Source organism: Rutidosis leptorrhynchoides, chromosome 11 (genome assembly GCF_046630445.1).
Source record: "Rutidosis leptorrhynchoides isolate AG116_Rl617_1_P2 chromosome 11, CSIRO_AGI_Rlap_v1, whole genome shotgun sequence".
Taxonomy (NCBI): domain Eukaryota; kingdom Viridiplantae; phylum Streptophyta; class Magnoliopsida; order Asterales; family Asteraceae; genus Rutidosis; species Rutidosis leptorrhynchoides.
In genome coordinates, this window is record NC_092343.1 from 353,724,209 (window position 1) to 353,732,484 (window position 8,276).

The window sequence follows — 8,276 nt, forward strand, 5'->3', positions numbered from 1 at the left end:
GTATACTATGTGAATGATTATATATATATATATATATATATATATATATATATATATATATATATATATATATATATATATATATATATATATATATATATATATATATATATATATATATATATATATATATATATATATATTACGTGGCATTGATGATTAATCATCGGGAGGATGTAATCATTCAATGTTAGGAAAAGAAAACTTGTCCTCAAGTATTCTATAGAACCTAAGAATCGTCAAAACGTGCTCGAAGAAAGAAGAAGTGAAGAAATAAGTGATCAGAAGGATCCACGGCAGCACCACGGATGACCGTATACTCGACCGCAGACTCGTGTCATGTACGTGTAAAAACAACTCTTGCCAAACTTTTATACAACGACGAGAAAGTGAAGGATCACTTTGAACTCAGGGCATGGGTTTGTGTTTCTGACGAGTTTGATGTATTCAAAATCAGCAAGGTGATTTATCAAGCCGTCACCGGAGAGAACAAAGCATTTGCTAGTCTAGATCTACTTCAAGTGGCCCTTAAAGAAAAACTGTCAAAGAAAAGGTTCCTTATTGTTCTAGACGACGTATGGAGCGAAGACCACAATGTGTGGGAAACTCTAGAACGACCACTTGTAGGGGCACCCGGTAGTAAAATTATGGTGACAACTCGGAAGACCACGGTTGCATCGGTAATGAATAGTGTTCAACCTCACATTCTAAAGGTTTTATCCGGTGAAGACGCTCTGTCTTTATTCGCCAAATATGCGCTAGATGAACCTAACTTTGAGAAACATCCGTCGCTTATACGAATTGCTCAAAGTATCATTGAGAAATGTGATGGTTTGCCTTTGGCTTTGATAGCACTTGGGAGGGTCTTAAAGAGGAAGGGAAATGATGAATATGAATGGGCAAAGTTGTTGAAAAGTGAGATATGGAGTTCAGATGATGGAAGTGATATTCTTCCGGCTCTCAAGCTAAGCTATTATGATCTTCCTTCTCAACTAAAGCAACTTTTTGCGTATCGTTGTTTATTCCCGAAGGACTACGTGTTCAACAAGAATGAACTAGTGTTATTGTGGATGGCAGAGGGGTTTCTAAACCAAGCTAAAGGCAACATGTCAATGGAGAGTTTAGGTTGCCATTATTTTGAAGAATTTAAATCAAGGTCATTTTTTCAACAATTAACAGATAGTGAATCTGAATACACCATGCACGACTTGATGAATGACTTGGCCGTAAGTGTTGCAGGAGAGTTCTTCTTGTTGTTGGATGATAAGATAGATGTAAATGGTAGAAATAAAGCTTTTGAGAAGTTTTGCCACTTTTCATTCTTAGGTCATCGACGTGCCGAATTTAAAAAGTTCAAGGAACTACGTAGATCAACACACTTACGGACGTTCTTACCGTTGTCAGTTGGTTGGAATGTGTTTGATACCTTGGACAGTGTTCTTCTAGAATTGCTTCCCCAATTACAGCTCATAAGGGTGCTAAGCTTAACTCGGTTTTCAATCACAAATGTACCACAATCTATTGGTGGTCTCAAGCATTTGCGATACCTTAATTTTTCGAGAACAGGCATCAGACAAGTACCGGAAGAGGTTGGTGAGCTTTATAATCTACAAAGCTTGTTGGTTCGTGACTGTAAGGATTTATCTAGGTTGCCGGTAAGTTTTTCTAAATTAACAAACCTGTGACATCTAGATATGAGTAATACTCCAATGCTAAGGAAGACACCATTAGGAATTGGTGGTTTAACAAGTCTACAAACTCTCTCCAAAGTTAATATTGAAGGAATTAATGGGTTCAAAGTATCTGACCTAAAAGGCTTGTTGAATCTTGAAGGTCAACTTTCCATTATAGGTTTGGACAAAGTGATAGATCCAAAACAAGCAATGGATGCAAACTTAAAAGGAAAGAAGGGTCTTGTTAGTTTGGATTTGGAATGGAGTGATATATTTGATGATTCTCGGAATTTAATGACAGAATATGAGGTATTCCAAAGTCTAAGGCCTCCCATTGAGTTAAACAAACTGAAGATTTTGCACTATGGGGGAATGAAATTTCCTAGCTGGTTAGCAGATCTCTCATTTAGTAAGTTAACAGATCTAAAACTCGAAGGGTTAAGAAATTGTACAAGTTTTCATAATATTTCAATTCCATCGTTAGTAACCTTGAAAGTTTCTGAAATGGTAGGCTTGGAAATACGGTCAAATTGTGATGGTGACAATGACAAAATAACTAGTTCATTTCCACGTCTTCGGAAACTTCATATATACTATTGTCCGAAACTGGCTGAGGTGTCAATTGGATTATTACCATCACTTGAGATATTGATTTTACAAAGTTGTCCTGAAGCGGTCTTAAGAACCATTGTTTCTGTTTCTTCACCAATTCGGAGATTAGAATTGTTTAATATTACAAATCTAATAAAACTTCAGGGAATTGCATTTCCATATTTGAAATACCTGAAAGTCTCTAACATGCAAGATTTGGAGATATGGTCAAGTTATGATGATGACAAAACTATCGGATCATTTCCTCTTCTTCGTAAAATTTGCATTGAAAATTGTCCGAAGTTGGTTGAGGTGTCAACTGGATTAATACCGTCACTTGAGGTTTTGGATCTAATAGGATGTTCTGAAGCAGGCTTTAAAGCGATGGTTTATGTGTCTTCAACAATTCAGAGGTTGGAACTGTGGGATATTAGAAATCTTACAAAACTTGACGGGGAAGTTTTAAAACATCTTAGGGAAGTCGAATATTTGGGTATTGGCCATTGTCATGATTTGAGATACGTTTGGGATTCAGAAGCATGCATGTGTCTTGTGAAGTTACAAACGTTAAATGTACTTGTTTGTGAGAATTTGGTATCAATGGGAAGGAAAGAGTTTAACGTTGGACGTAGCAATATGAAACATGTCGTTAGAAATGTTGATATTTCTAATTGTAGTTCATTAGAGAGTTACAGTTGCCCTAATAGTGTTGAGAAATTGGAGATCAGGTGTTGTTCTTCAATGACATCATTGACCTTGTCAACATCATCGCAAGAGCTCCCATTCTCTCTCAAATTTGTTAATATATGCAATTGTGAGAATCTAAAGTCATTTCCTCATGAGCATTTGCAAAGTCTCACATCATTGGAAGAGATGTGGATAACTAATTGTCTAAGCATGGATTCATTTCCATGTGGGTTGTGGCCTCCTAATTTAAAGAGGCTAACAATAGGAGAGTTAAAGAAACCAATGTCAGAGTGGGGGTTGCAAAATTACCCGACCTCACATGTTGAACTTGGTTTATTTGGTACTAATTCAGGAGTGACTTCATTTGCAATGGAAGAAGATGCTATGAATAATGCTTCAACATCTTTTCTTCTTCCACCATCTCTAACTTTATTAAGAATACTTCGATTTGAGGATGTGGTATCAATTTCAGAAGTCTTACCACACCTTATTCACCTTCAAGAACTTTTAATTCAATCATGCCAAAATATTAAAGATGTGCCAAAATCAACTTCATCTTTGATAGTACATGTCTCTTAGAAGAAAGGTACAACCTCTCAATCTGTTGCAATACTAAATACGAGTCTTAATTGATTATTGCCTAAATTAGCTTTTTATTTCCTTGTCATGCTTCATTACAGTTATTCACCAATACTCACTCATGCTTCATTACATTTATTCACCGATACTCACTTTCTTTGAATTTAATTGTTTCTCATTACTATGTTTGTACAATAGCTCGCCACTATTTAATTTAATTCCTCAAACACTTACTAATAATTTGTAGTCTTTTCTTGTTAGTCAGAAAAAAAAAAAAAAAAAAATTATTATCATGTTTTAGGAGAACTATCAACATTATTTAGTGTTGACTTGTGTGCTTTTAGGAAAAATAATGTTATAACCATCTCTATCTTCTCTATCCATAAATGGTTCTAAGGATATGGAATAAATTTACAGGTCTTACGACACCTCAACCACCTTCAATATCTTTCTATCCTTTCATGCTGGAATTTTAGTGATGTGCCACAAACTTCATCTTTGTAACTATATGGCGATTATTGGGAAAATTATGATCTGTTATGATGTTATACAAGCTATATGTGACATATTAAGCGATTACTTTGATTATTTGAAGTTTGAAACTAGTAGGATAACTGGGAACTTCATATGATATGTGACTAAATTCACAGGTGGTTCATCTTGCATACAACTGTGAGGACGCGAATTATAGTGGCGGAGTGAAGGGGCTTACATTGCAAAAGTTTCAGAGTTGTGACTGAATTGAAAACTGTATATTCACAACTATATCATTGTGCAGCTGTCTAAAAAATTTGTTTCATAGTTTAGTTATTGGCACATTAGTTGTGACTTAACTTTGAAAGGATTATACAAGAATCTAATATATTAGGATGTGATCGTGTGAGAACTTTATTCAGCATTATGTGACGACCAAAAGCCTTGATCAGCGTACTTTTAATGTTGTTGAAATAGAACCGGAATGTACTGTTTTGCTTAACCTCTTCTTTCTCAACCAAACTGTCGTGTTGTTGTGTGTATGTAATTGAACTTAAATAAAATGTTTGTGTGTATGTAGTTAAATAAAACGTGAACTAAATTCTGGTGTGGAACGTGTCTTTTTAGGGTTCTGAGAGATATTGGTAATTTCTGTGTATATTGCATAATCTCACAGCAAACATATATACACCAAAGTATATACAGGATATACTCTAATCTAGGCAATACAAACAAACAACAAAACCCAATACCACATGCGGGGTGTTAGGGTGGGTGAGATGTAGACAATTCTTCCCCTATCCGAGAATAAAAACAAGTCATCTCTTCACCCAGAGTGAAACACTTTCAAAAGTAGAGACTCTCTATTCGACGGATAAAGAGATTGCTTCCGAGTGGACCTCCGGCCAGTAAGGAAATTTAAAAAAAAAATTGTAAAAGAAATTTAAAATAAAATTGAGAAGCCATGAAAATGATATAATCAAATTTCCATGGATTTTAATCTAGGCAATAATATAATCTAAATATGGAGCATATAACATCGTTGACTATTACTTCCCCGAAGTTAAAGCGTTCAGTTGCCGAATGCAGAGACTTGAACGAAATTCTTCAATGAGTATTCGTGGCAAACCTTTCGTGAATATATGATGATATCGTGTCGGGACGTGTACTATACGGACTTGCCCTCTTGAAACCTTTTCACGAACAAAATGTATATCGAGTTCAATATGCTTTGTCCGTTGGTGTTGAACCGGATTTCCGGACAAATATATGGCGCCGACGTTGTCACAGAAAACAAGTGTGGCTTTCGTGATAGGACAGGAAGTTTGAGAAGAAGGCTCTGCAACCAACACGATACTACAATGACATTTGCCACCTCCCAGTATTCAACTTCGACACTTAATCTAGAAAGTGTCGATTGTCTTTTGGAAGACCATGATATTAAATATCACCTAAATAAACACAGTACCCTAAAGTAGATCGACGAATGTCGGGACACTCGGCCCAGTCGGCATCCGTATATGAAACCAGAGAAGTGGAAGTCGACATGGAAATAAACAACGCAAGAGATATAGCGATGTGTATGTAGCATATGATGCGTTTCATAGCTAGCATGTGAAACTCATGTGGAGCATGCATATGTAGACAAACCTTTGAATTGTATACGAAATATTAGGCCGTGTAAATGTAAGATATTGAAGGGCCCCAGCAAGACTCCAATGAAAAGTGGGAGCGTGATACGAGGCTCCCATCGAACTACTTTGCTTCATGTTAGTGTCAGCAGGAGTGGCGGCTGGACTGCTCGGCGTCATACCTGTACGATTAATTATATCACGAGCATATGCGGATTGATTTAAAAATAAACCATTGTTGCTCCGAGAAACTGATATACCGAGAAAGGAGCTAAGTGGGTCCAAGTTTTTCATGACAAACTCATTAGCTAGCTTAGACATGAAGAAATCACGTAGGGTGTCCGATGACGTTGTTAGAATGATGTAAACAAATGATGTAATCTACGTAGAGTAATAAGTATGTAATATGTGTACCGTTCCTATATACGAATAGTGAGTTGTCACATTTGCTATGAGTGAACTCAATAGTATAAACAAAGTCGGCAAAACGTTGGTGCTATGCTCGTGGTACTTGCTTTAAACCATAGAGGAGCGGTTAAGCAAGCATACGTGATTAGGCCGAGATGTGTCTTAACCCAATAGGTTGGTGGATATATATCGTTTCGTTAAGTGTACCATGTAAAAATGCGTTCTTAACGTCCAATTGGTGGATAGACCAAGATTTTGAAACGACTAAACTTAGTACGGTGTGAATGGTGGCCGGTTTGACAACCGGACTAAAATTCTCGTGACAATCTATACCAAGTTGTTGAGAACGCCCATCACCTAGAAGTCAAGCTTTGTATCGCTCAAAAGTGCCATCTGATCTACTTTTATGGCGAAATATCCACATTGATCTAATTATATGCATGTTTGGTTTACGAGGGACAAGTTCCCACGTCTTATTATCAATCAAAGCTTGATACTCATCGGTCATGGCATGACGCGAAGTTAATATCGGTTAGAGCTATTTTGGGATTGGAAGGAATAGGAGAGACATAAGTAGACGTTGAAAGATTGAAAGGGACTTTTGGTTTATAAATACCGGACCAGAGCGAGTGGTAATATTTCGTAAAGGTTGAGGAGGAGATGAGTTTAGAGAATTTTGAGAGTGGCCCGATGCAGCAGAAGGTAGTGGAGTGGAATTGGACAGATTAGTAGCCCCAGAATCGGAAGTAGAGTGGGAGGTGGACTGATTTGGCAATAGTGGACTGATTGGAGAGGCCCATTTGAGACGGGCTGATTTAAGTTGGAAGGAGAATTAGTATTTTGTGAATTAGTGTTTTGGAGAATTAGTATATTGAGAGTTGGGCTGAGTTGGAGAGAGCGGATCAGTTGCGCTAATGGGCTAAATATATGAGTCTGGATAGAGAAACAATGGACTAATATTATCATGAAGAACTTGGTAGTTAGAGGAAGGTGATTTAGAGGTGGTCGACAAGGAAATATTGTTTCGTTAAATATTACGTGTTGGGAGACAATTATCTTTTTAGTTGAATGTCGTAACACTTGTACCCGAGATGGATTTTGGGGTATCCAAGAAGACACAAGGTGAGGATCGGGGTTGAAGTTTATTGATTATAGTAGAAGGAAATAGCGGGTATCATAAGCAACCGAATACTTTTAGATGGTTGTAGTAGGGAGAGCGATTATATAAGATTGTAGTGGGGGAAAGATTATTCAGTTAGTTGTTTGCTTGGTAAGATGTTTAATAGATATGTTGCGACTTCAAGAGCATGAGGCCAACCGTGAGTGTGAACGGATGCATGAAACATGATTGTGCGCATTATATTACTAATGTCACAAATTTTTCTTTGGGTCTTTTCGTTTTGAGAGGTGGTGTAGGGACAAGAGAACCGAAAACCATTCATTGTTTTTGCAAAATCGATGAAACGAAGTATTATTATATTTGGTACCATTATATTGAAAGGTTTTGATGTTCTTTTCGAGTTGTGTTTTTATGAGATTTTGGAAGGTCGGAAAAACGCCATATGGTATGGTCCATAGAAAGTTTGTAAAGTCATCAAGAAATACTATGTAGTAGCGATATCCATTATTACTAACAACGGGTGAGCTCCACAAATCACTATATATTATATCAAAAGCATTAAAAGTATATGTAGTTGAACGATAAAACGGTAAGCGGACATGTTTGCCAAACACTTGATTGACAAAAAGAAACTTTATTATGACGGATTGCATTGAATATAATCTTTATTGCTAATGGATTTAATGACATTAAACCAGGGTGGCCTAGGCGTTGATGCCACAAATCAGCTGAAGAAACAGAAAAGGCATAAGGACACAAAAGTAGTTGTAGCTTGTGTGTGGAAATGGGATAAAGATCACCCATACTATTGCATCCCATTATGTGTGTTCCCGTCAGGTATTCCTTCACATTAAAACCAATCGGTTCAAATTCAATAGAAAAACAATTATCAATAGCAAGACGACGAACAGAGATGAAGTTTTTAATTAGGTGTGGAGAATGAAGGACGTTGGATAGAAAAAGTGGTTGATTATGGTTGATGGGTCATGAAGTATGACTGAAACCATTAATAGGTATGTCGTGACCATTTCCAACAATAATATATTTAGAAGCATTTGAAGGATAATAGGAAGTGAGATTACCTTAGGAGCTCGTCATGTGCGAAGTTGCGCT

At 36.8% G+C, this 8,276-nt stretch overlaps 1 pseudogene; it reads left to right on the forward strand.

Moving 5' to 3' along the window:
- Positions 1 to 308: 308 nt before the first annotated feature.
- On the forward strand, positions 309 to 4,270 carry LOC139875849 (putative disease resistance RPP13-like protein 1; annotated as a pseudogene).
- The last annotated feature ends 4,006 nt before the right edge of the window (positions 4,271 to 8,276 follow it).